The sequence below is a fragment of the Balearica regulorum genome, chromosome 3, assembly GCF_011004875.1.
Source record: "Balearica regulorum gibbericeps isolate bBalReg1 chromosome 3, bBalReg1.pri, whole genome shotgun sequence".
Taxonomy (NCBI): Eukaryota; Metazoa; Chordata; class Aves; order Gruiformes; family Gruidae; genus Balearica; species Balearica regulorum.
This window is the reverse complement of record NC_046186.1, coordinates 82,199,266-82,214,609: the sequence shown is the minus strand read 5'-3', so window position 1 is coordinate 82,214,609 and position 15,344 is coordinate 82,199,266. Positions and strand designations below refer to the sequence as shown.

Genomic DNA, 15,344 nt, shown 5'->3' with positions numbered 1-15,344 from the left:
TGCCTTAAAAATGAGAATTGGGAGATGCAAGGTAGAATGGGAGCTTAGATTCAGTTGGCACGATTTGAAAAGTAACTAACAGTTCAGTAGCAACTTAACAAAGATCCATGCATGAGGAAGACATCTCCCTGGGGTTCTTGACAGCATGGCATCTACATTTTCCCATATTTCACGAGGGAATTTAGAACGAGCTCAGAGAGAAAACAATTCAGAGAAAAGCCATGAGAATTATTATGGGAAATGAAAAACAGATCATAGCGGAAAAACTCTGAGTGCGCTACCTAATTCCTTTATAATAGAACTGATTGAGGAGTAATGCAGTTACAGTCTGTATGTACCAGCACTGAGCACACAGCATGAATGAACTTTTCAGTATAGTGGACAAAAGTATAACAAGATGCATGAACTGAAAGGCAGACAGTTCAAACTAGGAATAAGGCACACATTTTTAACAGCGAAAGTAATTGAAACAATTTACCAAGGACTTAAGTGAATTTTCCATCAATGAGAACACATATAGAATGACTGGAAATTTTTCTAAGACGACACCTAGTTGAAACAAAAATTAATTCACGGAAGTTCAATGACATGTCATATACAGGAGGTCAGACTAGATATTGTCACAAATGGACCTTTAGAGCTTTGAAGTCTAAGAATTTATGGGAGATTGAAAAGATATTAACAAATTTTCTTCCAGTAGAATGTCCTTAACAAAGATCAATCTCTCTATCATTGGATTTTCCATGCTTTCCATCACTGTCTTGAATCTTTCCCAAATAAATTAGATTAGTGTAGTGAGATCCATAGTGATTTCGTAGCATCTTCTCTTTGTCAGCCTGCCTCGGTTATTGAAAGAACTATCTAGTCTAAATATATACAATCTTTTATTCAATTTGAGAAACAACCCATCCAATTATATCTCATTAAAGCATCTTAAAATGAAAGTCTTAATGAACATTGTAAAACTACCAACTAAGAAATGCGAAAGCTTTAAAACCTCTTTAAAACTTTGCTCTGAACATTTTTCTATCAAGAGCTAAGTATTTTTGACAAAATCATTATATTTACAGTTTCTAATTTCAGATTTTTCTCAGTTAGTCAAGTGCAAAAGTTCTCATTGGACCATGTGGAAAATAATCTTTACATGCTTTAATAGCTCTGCTGATTTTCTTTCATCTTTCACATACCCCAAACTTGTCATGTGCTAAAACCAAGTCTGCAAAATGGCAGTCCCAGAAAACATGCTTGTCAAATTAATAGCAACCAAAAAAAAGAGGAGCAGTTATATTAAAAACTGAACTCAGTGATAATTATAATGGAATTTTGGTGCATATTATCAGTTTGCCTAACCTACGATGCAGATATTAAGAGACCTGCCAGCAGAAGTTGCCCAGAAGATGTGCTGAAGCAGCCTGTCTCTTGATGCCTGGGTTCTTTTCTCCCCGGCTGACTTCATTCACATGCCTCATCATGCCAATTTATTCCAGTCCTTCTCCCACCCCGGCAGAGTCGGATGTTGCAACCTATTTACAGTGAGGAGATTCCCTTACTGGGTGAACTTTCTGTTACCTGGCAGGAGAAATTCCTCGGGAATTAATGCAGTCTCAGTATCTGTGAAACAGCTAAGGGATTAGAGATGTCTTTTCAAGTCACTGAAGGTTGCTGATAAAGAGCACAGCAGCGCTCTGCCGGAAGTGCGGAAGAGTACTGATCCCATAAAAAACTATGGGAGATTTTTTTTGCAAGTAGAAACTGAACATCTATGTTAGATATTGGCTATTATTGCTCCAGTCCCAGTACAAAGTGCTGTATGTGATGGATGCAAATTTTATAGGCTTTATGCAAGTCAACCCACACTGCTGCAGGGTGGTTATATGTTAGCCAGCGTGACAACGCATAGAGAATTCACACTGGGAATATCCACAGTACAGTCTGATCAGCATGGTGCAAGAGAAATTCACCTTTTTCCTGCCTCTCTCTGCCTCTCTTCTTTCACGTCTGTAGCCTTAAGGTTTTCAGTAGGTCCATTGAAAGACCCTCAGGTGGAACCTGTGGAAGAAATGGGTGGAGCCAGGCACGCTCTTGTCTCACCAGCACTAGAAGGAAGCCACTTGGTGGCTTTCCAAGAGCTCCTCAGCAGAGGAGAGGCTACAGCTGCCTTGCTCTACCATAGTCCTACTCTTGAAGATATGTTCACTGCCAGGACACCCAGGTTCTGCTTCCTGTTACATTCAACTAGGGTCAACCTAGCTTATTGTCTGAAGTGCATTTCAGTGAAAAAAAAAAGAAAAAAAAAAGAAGAAAAAAAGGAAGCAAGAAAAAAGAAAGAAAAAAAAGGAGGAAAAAAAAGAAAGAAAAAAGCCTGTCACAAGTTAAATAGTTGGGGAATTAGTGAAACAGTGAGGAATTAAAAGAATGGCTTCTTTCCACAGTGAATGGAAGCCAAAATGGCCATGAATCTCATTTCAGCATCTAGCAGAAAAACTGTGAGCCTGGTTACAGTAAAGATGATAATATTATGTTGTTTAATCTTATCTGGATATGTCCCCTCCAGTGGTTTCCTGCTGGTAAACCACAGAGAAGAGAGGCAGTAGTAAGTAAACTAGAGGAAGTGAGATGAAATATAGTATGCTCCTTTGGTTAATAGGGGATTCATGTGAAGGATATTGCTAATTAAAACCAATAGTATTTTCCTCCATCTGGGCTTTCAAAACTGGTTTCAGAGGATACAGAGGATGTTTTGTTTCACTGAATTGCTCATAGTTTAGGGAAGCCACTGGGATGAAATATTAGCATTGTGGTAAACTCTGTTTGTGCTTTAAGAGCAACGTGTGAAATAGGCGCTTCACAGATTGCGACTACATGGTTTCACCCACATAATGTCCAAATGAAAGGGCAGCTTGGGGTTAGAAGAGCAAAATCCACCCTCAGCCTACTCTGAGGTACAAGAAACTGCCAAGCAGTCGTGGTTACTGGAATAAGAGCTCTTGTGTCCCCAGGCTATGTGTGTTTGGCTCCAGGGCTGCTGATCTAGAGAAGCATGAAGTCTGGGGATTTGCCTGTAGTGCTGACCGTTGCAGCAGCCTGTGGATGGCACAGCGATTCACAGGGAGTGTGCACAGCCAGCGGCTGCCTCCCTGCTACTGCTCACGGCTTTCCTCTGGTGTGACCAGAGGGAGTTGAGGTTGCTCCAAAGGCCTAGCCAGAGTTCCCTTATAGAGCACCTCACCTCATTAACTGCATCAGGAAGTACTGAGCAATGTCAGCAAAAAGATTTGTGAGTGAGATGACATCTTTATGCATTGCTGAGATCTTTTGCTCAGCGCTTACTTACTTCACCTGGATTTTAGGCTTGTGCCCAAGGCTGAGGAAACGAACCTAAACTTTGTTCAGCGTGCTTATTCATGAGTGCCTTGTGTCAGCAAAACGTGCCTCATCATGTGGCTACCAGATGTTTTCTCCACCTCCTGCACCACTTCCAAGGATCCCACTTTAACCCACTTCCCCAACAACGAATGGAAAAGTCAACTTTTGTTGTTAGAGTTGTCTTTACGTCACTGGAAACAAACAGTCCGTAGGAGATGTTGGAACAACTCCCTGTGTATTAATAGTGTCTGAAGACTGGCTTCAAATGTGGCTGAGCTGGGTACTTTGACATTAAATATGAAGAAGAGAAGTGAAGAAAAGGTACTGCAGGAAAAAGTTGGCACTCCTCTTAATCAGAGGTGACCAAGCTGTGGCCTGTGGGATGTCTTCTGTCTGGCTTCTGCTTGTCTGTTATCTGGCCCATGGCTGAACTGTTATAAAACCTTCTGGGTCCATACTGCCAAAGGCTGGACTGTCCTGCTCCAAGTGACTTATCCCAAACCTGTGGCAAGTGACTGTCCTTCACTAGACAATTTAAGTAAAACACACGCATCCTGGAAGCTGAAGGAGAGATCAGTCTCCTCCTTTCTCCTCACCCTTTTCAATCATATTTTTATGTTCATCAGTTTTTAGTTTGGGCAGGGGATTCCTCTTACCCCAATTACACTTGTGCTCTTCAGGCTTCAACAGCCCTTGATTATTGTAAGAAGCTCTGTTTACCTCTTTTCACCTGTGTTCTGGTTTCTGGCCCTTGTTCTTCTCTTGTTGACTCCCTGAGGGTACACAGATGGTAGCCTGGAAGCCAAAAGAAATGATACTGGAGGAGTGAGAGAGTGAGAGGAGAAAAAAAAAGTAAAAGGGGAAAAAAAGTAAGAAAGAAAAACAAGCAGTGATCACAGCAAGCCTCCAGACTCTCCTTACAGCAAAACCCTAATACATATCAATGTGCTGGATCTTGTCAAGATGCAGGTAATGTATAATTTTGGGAATGCAACCTAAACAACATTTATCTTGATGGCGGTAAATGTTTGGACCTGTTAAGGTATCACAGTTCCATCATGAAGGACGTTCTGTCAGCTCAGAACTATTTTTTTATTCACAGGCAGTGCCATAGTTAGTCTGTTCTTTAATGGTGATCGTCAGCCTCAGAGGCACCACGCAGCAGAATGCCGAAGCAGTTCTCCCATCCAGATGAAGCCCTCTTACACGGGCACAGTCTGCAGAGGGGGGAATTCACCGTACATGCGGGAAGGAGTTAGTATCACCACGGCAGTCTGGTAGGATTGGCTAGCATTTTTTATGGAGGATAAGGAAATGCCATGACTTACAGATAACTTCAGTCAGGTTTTTTTTAAGCATAGTGTTCGTTAGGATAGTGGGTGAAACACTGAAATATTCTTGGAGAAAGCTAATTTGCATCCAAAGTGTTTTATAAAACAAGCCTTTAAGAGAAAACCCAGTAAGTAAATGCAAATACTGTTCTTAACATACAAAATATTACAGCTCTGTTACCTATTAGCATAGCATGCTACCAGCTTCCTAGGTTTGGGCATGAAACGTAGCCAAGCTTATAAAAGAACAGTTTCGTTTCCCTGACGATACAGGCAGCAGAAAACCGGGCACAGCCGAGGCAGGTGAGTCCTTACGGGGGCCGGTTCAGCAGAGCGGAGGGAGAGGGCAGCCCCTGCGCCGAGCTTGGCGCCGGCCCCGGCCCCGCGCAATTGCCAGAGGACACCTAGCGGCGGCTGCGGCTGGGCGCGCTTCTGCACAGGGCTCGTACCGCGGCCGCCCACCTTCCCTCCCCTCACCCGGAGCCGGGCCGGGCCGTGGGGTACCCAGCAAAGCCGCCCTGCGCCGTGCCCTGCGGAGAGCTCAGCAGCGGGGCCTGGCAGGGCTTTGCAGAACACAAGTTCCGCTCGGGCGTCCGGCCCCGGATGGACACCGCGTAGCTCGGTATTACCGCGCACTTGTTAATGACAGGGCGCGGAGAGCAGACGGACAAAAATATGTAGCATGATGTAGAGGGGGTGAGGGTTAGCTGAGAAGATGGGAAAAAAGAAGAGAAATCAGGAAGGACCGGGGAGGACTCTTGCTAAAGAGGATCCTGAAAGAGCTGAAAGGAGAAAAATGTTCTGATCTCATCTAGTTTTCCTTCCAAGCAAGAGACACGGTATACAACGTGAATGACAGCAAGGAGAGATAACTCAGCAATCGCTGCAGAGAGTCTGAACTCCAGAAAGGCAGCTCGTCCAGGGAGCGACAGGGACTCGTTGAAATAAGCAGCCAGGGCACTCCAGTAACGAGAACTTGGCCAGCACTGACATCAGAGGCGAGTACTGCCTGCCGTGCTCTGTGCACACTCGCACCTCTCCTGATTCCCTGTCTTTCCACTGACATTTCCTAGGCTAGTTTTTAAAGGAACGAACCTTCTAGGAAGGATACTGTCTATAACATGATTCAAGTGGGGAAATACACTGTTCTTTTCACTTGCAGTGGTTTGGTTTTTTTTCTGAGGCTCCTTGTCAAGATGATAATAATATTATTCCTGTGGTCTTGCTTCAGTACAGAGACAGTCTGCTGCCTAACTGGACTAGTGATTTTGGGTAGAAATGATAACATTCAAAAATACCATTTTAACCGAAACAGTAACACTCCAGAAATCATCCAAACACTAACTAATGAATGTAATGTTTGCCAGTGCTTTCAGACTAAATGTTGACACCTTCAAGTCTGTTCTAATAAGCCCGCATGCTTAAATTTATGATTGTGGACTGCATTTCTTGATTTAAAATGTATATTAAAGGAACAGTTAAGCACAATAACCTAAAATTTGCCCTGCCCTGGGTGTTTTGGATCTTTGGCATACACGTGGTAGTTCCTTTCCACTAAAGCCTTCCGCTCTGTTTCCAGCAAAGGGTAGGCAGTGAGGAGAAGTTTACAAGGCAGCGGAATACTTGTAAATGTCAACGTGCAGCCTGTTCGCCAGAGCTGAGCAAACTGGTACAACCAGAAAGTTACGTACCCATGGGAGGTGGGCACAGGTGGAGGGGAAAGCAAGTTAGAGAGGACTGGGAAAAAAAAAAAAAAGAAAAAAGAATCCGGTGTTGTTTCTGTAGGGTTCTGTAGGAGTAGACTTTATTCCAATGATGTTGCAGGCCTCGTAATTTGGGGTAGCAGATGGGAGCAGCCACATCAGTCCTGATAATATCTTCTATTTTGCAACCTCTATGTAGAAGTGGGCCCTGTGACTGCAGATACAGCCCCCTGCAGAACTGGCCCGCAGAGCAGAAATAGGGAAATTCAAATTCCAAAACCAGACTTTGGTTTGCTTATCAGAACGCGTGGAGGAGGTGCAGGAAATGCAGATACCTAGCCATGGCTTATTTGGCAGGCAAACTAAACATGTTCAGGGCTCTACAACACAGAGGGAGAGCACCGCTGCTCCTGACCATCTACAATTTAAGAGCGGTATGCAAGAGGCTGAGCACACAGGGCGATCCCGAGGACTCCACTGCCATGTGTTTCTCCCGCTCTAGGTATATCTGGTTTGAAACTATAGGTAAGAACAATAGGCGCTGCGGGATGGGAACAAAGCCAAAGGGTCGCTGCCCACTGCAGGCCCGGAGGGTCTCAGACGGGCTTTCGCTGAGGCAACGCACAGCCCAGTAGGACGGCCCAGAGGCCCGGTCACCCCGCTGCTCGCCACTCTCGGGGCTCCCGAGGGAAGGAACCGGGGGAGCGCAGGAGCCCCAGGGCGGGCGATACCGGGCCTGCGCCCGGCAGCGGTGGCTGGCGGTAACGGCAGTGGGGCAGGGGCGGGCGGCCCGACGGGGGGCCCGAGGCCGAAAGGGCCGGGCGGGCCGGGCGGCGTTGTCCAGGGTCTTGAAAGCGGGGACGAGGGGCCGTGCGGGGCAGGGGCCGTGCCGCCGCGCTGCACCCGCAGTGCTCTGCCTCGGCGCTGCGCTGGGGTTTCGCTGAGCGCGACAGCGGCTGGGGGCCCGATCCAGCTAAGAGACCAGGGCGGCAGCCCGCGGTCACCGGCTGGTTGCCGGGAAGGGCTCTTCCCGGGGCCCCGTGCTATGGCCTCCCTCCGTCCCTCCACCCCACCTGTTGCTCGCTTCCGTTCGCAAACTCGCAGCCTGGCCCCAGGGGACCCCGCGGCGCCCCGGGGATCCCCTCCCGCGACCCCCGCCGCGGTGGGTGAAGGAGGGGGGAGAGGGAGGCGGTGGGCAAGCCGCGGGGAGGGGCCTGGTGTTTTGGTTGCGCGACAGCGCGAGTGGCCAATGCGGAGTTCTCGTTCCCCCGGGGCCGAGCCGGCGAAGCCAATGGAAGGCGGGGCCGACAGGAGGGGTGGGGCTTGAGGGTGTGCGAGGGAAAGCGAGAGCGGGTGTGTGCGGTGCTTGCTCCCGCCCTTCCCTCCGCCTCTCCTCCCTGTCCGGCGCCTGAGCCGCACTCGAGACCCAGCGCCGGGCAGAGCGCGAGGCAGCAGGCGAGCGCTAGGAAGGGGGTGGCGGGGGTGACGAGAGGGGGAGGAGCGGCGCGAGCGGCGCGCGCGCTAAGCCCGCGAGACCCCAACGGACGCCCCCCGGTTCCGTTAACGGCTCCGGCGCCCCGCGAGCGGCGTGTCCCGCGGGAGGGGGGAGGAGCGCGCGCCGCTGACTGGGAGCGAGGTGGGGAGAGGAGCCTGTGTGCGCGGGGGGGCCATGGGGGTCCCGCGGCGGGAGCAGCCGGAGCGCGGGCAGCAGCAGCGGCAGTACCAGGTAAGGAGCGGCGCCTGTCACCGCGGCCGTGCCCCGCGGCGGCGGGAGGCGGGGGAGGGACACGACACGGCGGGCGGGCTGCTTTCCCTCCCGGAAAGGGCTCGGGACCACTTGGAGGACACGCACGAGTCCTCTCCCCTCCTCAGGTGCCGTTGGGAGCCCCCCTTGCTCCTATAGGGGACGAAATCCCGGCTTCTCCGGGCTCCGCGGGAGGACGGAGGGCTGCGGGAGGGAAGCGGTGAGGAGCCGCGGGCCCCCCAGTTCCCCACTGGTACCCCGTCCTCGCCCCAGCCGCGAAGCCATCCCCCCCCCCGCGCCGGAGCGGGGTGGCTCGCTCCCGCAGGTCGCCTTTATAAATAGCGTTGTGATCTGCTGCACAAATAATACCCGCGGTGGCCGTGGGGGCCTCAGGGCTGTAAATGGGGTCGCCAGTCACCTGCAGGGCGGCTCTGCCACCGGCTGTAAGAGCTCTGCGCCCGGTCGCGTTCCGTCCGTCTCTGAAGCCCGCTTAGAGAATAAGGGCAATTGCGGAGTAAGTTTGCTTAGCTCGGACATCCCTGGGGTGTAGCTGGTTTTGAGAGCAGAGACTGTGCAATGGGGACCCCCAGGCATTTGGGGTAGCAGGGGGAAAGACCCTGTTAGCCCATGCAGTTTCCTTAAATTATTTTAATGCTATTTATTTAGTTACTGTAGACAAGGCGCAACCTGTATCCTTTTGCACTCTTTGTTATCTTGTAATACTCCGATACGTGTTCAGTGGTGTGTTCTCCAATCTTAGTATTTGATTTCGTTAAATGATAGTCAGTTGAGACCAACTTTGCTTTGCATTTTATTTTCCTGGCTCTGTACCTCTTCTGTGGTGCTTCACAGCGTTTTGCTGAGGTGGTGTCTGTCCGTGTGAATATGGAAGTAGCCTTAACGCAGTCTTGACAAAGACAACTCTGAAGTTGACAAATTTCAGGCTGGCTATTAACGTTCACGAAGTAGGTCAGTAAACTAGCTTAGTACTTGATGCTGCGTTATTTTAACACATTAGTAGTTTGAACATTTCCTTTCAGCCTGGATTTTCTAGAGGAAACGAGTTTTATTTTTTAAGATGCAGAAGACATGCAAAGTTAGAGAGAATTGCACATGTAAATTTTCCCGAGCTCTTTTGTGCGCAATTTTCACTTCTAAAAGTTAACACTAGATGGCTTTCTTATATCAGATTTCCAACAGAGAAGGAAAGCATGTAATCTGTCTCTGCAGCCTACTATTTCTGTATTTGTCTATTTTTCCTTCGCATGAATAGTAAACTCCCTTCTTGATCAGTTCTGCACTGATTAGATCAGAGTAGAATTTGAAGTTTGCTTCAACATCTGACATAACTCATTGTTTTGATCAGCTCATCTTGCTGCTTATAGACATTATTTTGTATACATACTACCAATATCTAAAGGAAGTTTGTTTAGTTGGAAGATAGCTCTGCAAAATATTTAGGTTGCTTTAAAGGCAGGCAGCTGGATAAGGAAGGATATTTGAAAATGGAGAAAAACCCCCACAGTAATTCAGTTTCAGTTACTACTTAGTTTGATGGACTTATTTTAAAAAGGACCATAGTGCATTAATATTGTTTGTTCAGCTATTTTTTTCCCCTCAGAATCTGTACCTAACTAGCTTAAACTGAAGCACTTTGTAGCTGGATATAGGAATGCCTAGGCCTGATGCCTTATTCATCTATTTCTTGTGTTTTTCCAAAACTGTGCCTGTTGTCAGTGGAATGCGTTATTTGCCCCCTATTTGCTTCTTTGGTAGTAGCTCTGAAGTACTTCAATCTTCAATTTGATCTTTGAAATATCTTTTATTATTAATGCAAACATGTTTAAATCATCAAGAGCTATAATGCATTATGGATATTTAAACATCACTTAGGCTCCACAACAGTTGATTTATAATTTATGTAGCATTCACATTCAGAGACCTCTCTGAAATCTAGCTTTATATAATCTTGGTTTTACATGCCCAGTGGGTTACCTTACCAGGTCGTGCAGCACTTAGATATAACAAGAAGGAATACTTGTAAGGATGCCAGACTGTTTCACCAATCGTATTGGATCAATTAAAGATCATATCATTCATATATACCAAGGGTATAACATGAAACCTGGAACTAAACAAAACCTCAGTTCTTTGTAGCTGGTATTTTCTTACTGTTCAAATCAGAGTAGTATTTTTAAAGATTTCTGTTCCATTTTCCTGCAAGAAAGATAATATGGTCTTTTTTTGTAGACATTTACTGACATACCATTACTCAAGTGCATTGTGAAATACTCTTGCAAATGAAGAGAGTCAAATGAGGAACTAAGCAAAGCAGTGGTAAAACAGGCAAAACCATCCCTTTCTTTTGCTGTTTGACCTTTACAAGTGAACTGAGGCAGTTTGTTTTTTCACTTTCAGCTTCATATCGGACATAGTAGTCAGGCATTGCTCTTAAGCTTTTTATGTGCAAACTTCAGGAAAAAGTAAATATTTTCTCCTTGACTTGACTGGAATTAAGATTATATTTGGATGACCGGATGTTAAAATATTTTCAGTAGGTTCGTACCTTTTACCGATGAGCGATCTAGTTTGGTAATATTGAGTGAGAAATGCTATGTTACTGTGGAAACGTAAGATAAGTTACAGATTGTGGAAAGAGGGTGGGGCACTGGGTTATCTAGTTTCTCACGTTAGTCATCCAAGATTACCAACAGTAGCTGTATTGACAGCTTGAAATGAAACCATGGTTTGACGAATGTTCTTTTCTTTTTCCATGCAATTTTTTGCTTTGCAGTTTAAAATGCTTTGCAATTTTAAAATATTTGGGCAAGCTGAGTTGTGAATCAGTGACGTAAAGAGGAGGTGGCAGTTTATTTTATGCATTGCAGTTTTGTACTCATAGTAGAAATTTTTGATATGTTAGGTAGCATAATTTATATCCAATTCTTAAAAACACTACCTCTTAGAAAGTTAAGACAAACTTCAGTTTATCCCTTTACTTTTAAGGGAATTTTCATCCTCTTATAAATCTGAAGAGTTCAGGAAGTTTAGGATAGGGTAGACCCTATAGAATTCTTCTAGCCTGTTTTTTCTACCTGAATTATTTTTGGGAAATACTGTATACCAAATCTGATAATCCAATAAGAGGAATTCATAAGGCCGGTTATGATGTATAACTCTGACTATAGAATTTGTATTTAGTAGATTGAAAAGTATGTTTCACATTTTTCTTTTTTTTAATTTTAAAATACTTTTTTTTCCACATAGATTGCATTAAGAGTAACATTAATTCCTCATGACATTCAGTGATGATGCCATATGACTGGTTAGATTTTTAAGAATTGTTAGGACTTTGCATGACTAGCTGTCTTTTTTTTGTGGTCTATTGTGAAAGAGCGAACTTAATGTTAAACATCTGATTTATCCTGACAGAAGTAAATGAGAGAGACCCTGCCTTCCTTTGTAGTAAAGCATTGACCCCAGATTTAAAGCCATTTTCAGGCATAATTGAATGAATTGAAGATTGAGAAAGATTATTATAATTGGTGATGCTGCTCTTGTTTTTAGCTAGAGACAGGACAGCAGTAAGCAGAAATGTCATTGTGATTATTTTGCACCATAGTTCTTACTAGAAGATACGTAGACTTTTATTTGGATCATGAAAGTGTAATTACATCAGCAGTTAGCTACTTATGATTTATAAGTGGATTCTTCTGGATTTCTGGAATTTCTTAAATAGTGACCAGTTCATACATAATTAAAGGTTTTGTTTAAAAATGTCTTGAATCCTTATGGAGATAATGTTCTGAACATGCAATAAATGTGAGCAGCTGCTGTCCCATCTTTTTGGATCTGCAAGCAAACAGCTTTATTGGATCTGATCCTTGTAAAACATTTTAAGAGTAGTAGATGTTTGAAATGAAGTAGGCATTTGTTTTAGTTGCTGTTAACTGGGGATTCTGTGTTCCTTAGGAAAATGACCTGTACTCTCTTTTTTTTTTGTTGTGTTTTTTTTCTGTGTGTGGGGGTTTTTGGTTTGTTGGGGTTTTTTTGGTGTTTTTTTTTCCTTTCTGAAAAGGTGAGAGATGTAATGTGGAAAGATGCTATAGCTGTTTTGGAAGTAAGGGAACCTAGAAGGAGTCTGGAGGAAAGGTAGTAAATTGTCCTGTAGTAGCTAGGAGGCTGGAAGGTGGCAGCAGCTGAAGTTGTCATGATTTCCCCTCCCCCTCAGCAGCTCAAATGAAACTTGGAATTTTGCCATTGACTGAATCTTTTCTTATATAATGTCTTCATTTCTTGTCCTGGATCCTGCAAAGACACATATTCAGCTCTGCAGATATTTGTATAATCCTCCTATATTATTTGCTGTTCCTTCCTTCCTTCCTCCCCCTCTCCCTTCAACCCCCAAATTCTCACTGGCACAGTGGCTGTGGATTGTGATAATACCTGCCTGCTACCTCGTCTTTTAGGTAGGCTTTTGAATCCTAGGTATTTCACAGTATGACTTTTCAGACTTAAGTTATATGAAAATGATCTGATGGGATTTATGTTAGAGGACACATAATAGAGATACAAAGCTCTCATGCGACTCAACAATTTGCCCTTCCATTTCCCTTTTGGTTCACCAACCTTTATTTTAAACCTGATACAATCTGTAATGAAATTATAGAACTATTTTACAGATTACATAAACAACAGATTACAGGACTTAATAAAATGTATTTATAAGGAAAGGTACTCTGAGAACACTACAGGTTCTGTGGCAAGTTAATTCAAATGGAATAAAATATTTTTTTAAAAACCTAGTATATGCTCTTGAACACCTTCAGAACATTTTTCTGGTGTTTTTTTGTTGGTGGGGTTTTGGGGTTTTTTTTGACACTTGTTTGTTCCATATATATATATGAGAGGGAAAGGAGATTCTGGGCCACCTTGTTGGATTTTTACATTCACTTCAGTCAAAGCAGATAAATTGTGAAATGATGTGAGAACAAAATGGCAGTTAAGGTGAGTAAGGACAGAATAGAGCTTTCCTTAGGTGTTATAAATGCACATGCTGTTAAAATACTTTTGCTGGTTTTTTCCTTTCACATGGGGGAGTGAAAAGGAATCCTGCAATTAATGCAAAATTGTCACTGCAAGAGCAGTTCTGTCTCCTATATTTTATGGAGAAGGCATTTGTGAAAGGTATGAAATTTCAGTCTGTGTGTGGGTTTTTTGTTTTTTTCTTTTGCGCTTGTTTAGTGTTTTTTTTTTTTTTTTTTTTTTAACCTGAGAGTTACAAGTTATTTAATTACTCTCTTCTTCTCTGGTTGTTTTCATTTGTGGCTTTCTGTTCAAAGTGAATTATTTTCTGCTTTTAGATACCTGAAGTACATTCAAGGAAAAGAGTACTGCTAAGTATTTTTCTAGCCTCTCAGCACTGAAAATGAATATCTGACATGTTTTAGCATGAAATCTCATTAGTGTGACACAAAGTGGGGAAAAAAGTGAGGGGAGGGGGAAACATAGCTTTGTATATGCAGACGTTCTCATGCATAATGTGCATATCATCTATAATGCGTAGGCAAGCATATGTATTTTTCTGTGCTGGTCTTGCTTATTGCAGTGGCCAGCTGCTCTTGAAGAATTATGAGCAGTTTACGGTCATCAGGTTATCCTTGTTGTTCTGCTCTAGTAAAGTAAGCAAGCCTTGGTTTTGCTTTGTAAGGTTGTCAGGACAACAGCTGATTATTGTTCCTAGTGTTTTTTCTCTACAGCAATGGAGGGAGCTGTTTCAAAGAGAGTGGCAGCCTTGCCCCATTGGGCTGCAGGATTGCCAGCTGTGATTTGGGTTCAGCAGGATGCTCTGGGTTTGTCATGTAAAAATTCTAATTGATGATGAATGCAAACGCAGTGTGAGAATAATTTTGTTCATTGGACTAATGCAAAACAACCCATTGTATTTACAAACCCATGGACTATTTTCTCAGCAGTATTGTCGTTAGTCCTCTGTTCTTGTCCATCTGAGGCTCAGAGAAAAATGTTTTATGTTTGACAGTATGGAACCTATGATATGAGTGGAGACAAGATAGGAATTAGTTTAAGGCTATGTTATGTCAGTTTGCTCCAGTCTGACACCGGAGCTAACAAGTGAAACCACTGGGGATTTCTGTTAGGTTTAGTTTGTCATGTCTTTGACAAAAGCATCATATGAAGTTGGTGTTCAATGATAAGCCATACAGTAATTGTTTTAGTGTTGTCATTTTGAAGATCTACTATTCTTGTTACATGGTAAATGAGAAAATGAATGCTTGTTATTATATACAGCGAGCTAAATGACTAAAAAGGTGCTTCTCTGCAAGAGGTGCAATAATATCAACTGAAATAACTTTTAGATTGTGGGCATGTTCAGGGGTGGGAAACTTGTTGGGATGTTCATCAGAGAGAACCATATGAAGAAAGCTTTCAAATAACTTTGAGGAATTTTTTATTGCATAAAATATGCTAACACATGGTACTTGTTTTGGCACTTCCATAGCATTCTTTATATTGCTTACATAAAGATATCCCTTAGTTTGATCTTCAAATTCTTTAGGTTGAGCTGTAGTAGTCAATTAAGTGATGTCCAGGTAGTTAAAATCCTTTATCAAAACAGTAACCTTCTATTTCAAATTCTCTTTTTAGACAACTGAAACAACAGTTCATTCACAATTTGGCAGAGATACACAGGCATCTGCATTCAGTTGTGGAAGGTGGCTGACAGAATTAGAAGCTATTGGGATAAACCTGTCAATGCTCAAAATGTTTTCTCCTTTATCTAGTTGCTGGTTTTTTGAGATTAAGCAGGTGCTCCAGATGTGGGTGTCTTCCCACTCTGAGATTCTCTGCTATTTGCTGCCCCCTCCCCCAGCACTTTCTTAGCATATTTGTACATCTCTGAATCACACAGCCTTGTTTGCATAGGGATCCATTTCAAATGATTATTTTTATAGGTGATGAGACAAGGTGGCATAAATGTAGTGATCAGTGTAATCTGTAACAATGTGAGAACAGATTTGCTTATTTCTACTTCTCTTCAAAGGTAGAATTTGACCAGTTTGCTGCAAGAAGGAAACAGGATAGATTATCTGAATTGGTCAAGAGCTGTACAGGTGGTTGCTCAGAGTGCTACACCAAACCCCCCCAGGCTATCAAATATAAATTGAGCTCCAACAATGT

The 15,344-nt window shown here is 43.9% G+C and overlaps 1 protein-coding gene across 8 annotated transcripts in view; it reads left to right on the top strand.

Moving 5' to 3' along the window:
• SIPA1L2 (signal induced proliferation associated 1 like 2) overlaps positions 1-15,344 on the top strand; it is a 225,149-nt gene that overhangs the window by 70,215 nt on the left and 139,590 nt on the right. For 6 of the 8 annotated variants that reach the window (XM_075748698.1, XM_075748697.1, XM_075748695.1 and 3 more), the window contains exon 1: positions 7,775-8,126. The exons of 1 other annotated variant lie outside the window; for it this stretch is intronic. The gene's annotated coding sequence lies outside the window, so the exon portion shown is untranslated. Of the gene's footprint in view, positions 1-7,774; positions 8,127-15,344 lie in introns of those variants that run through there. One more of the 8 variants, XM_075748694.1, reaches the window with a different exon arrangement.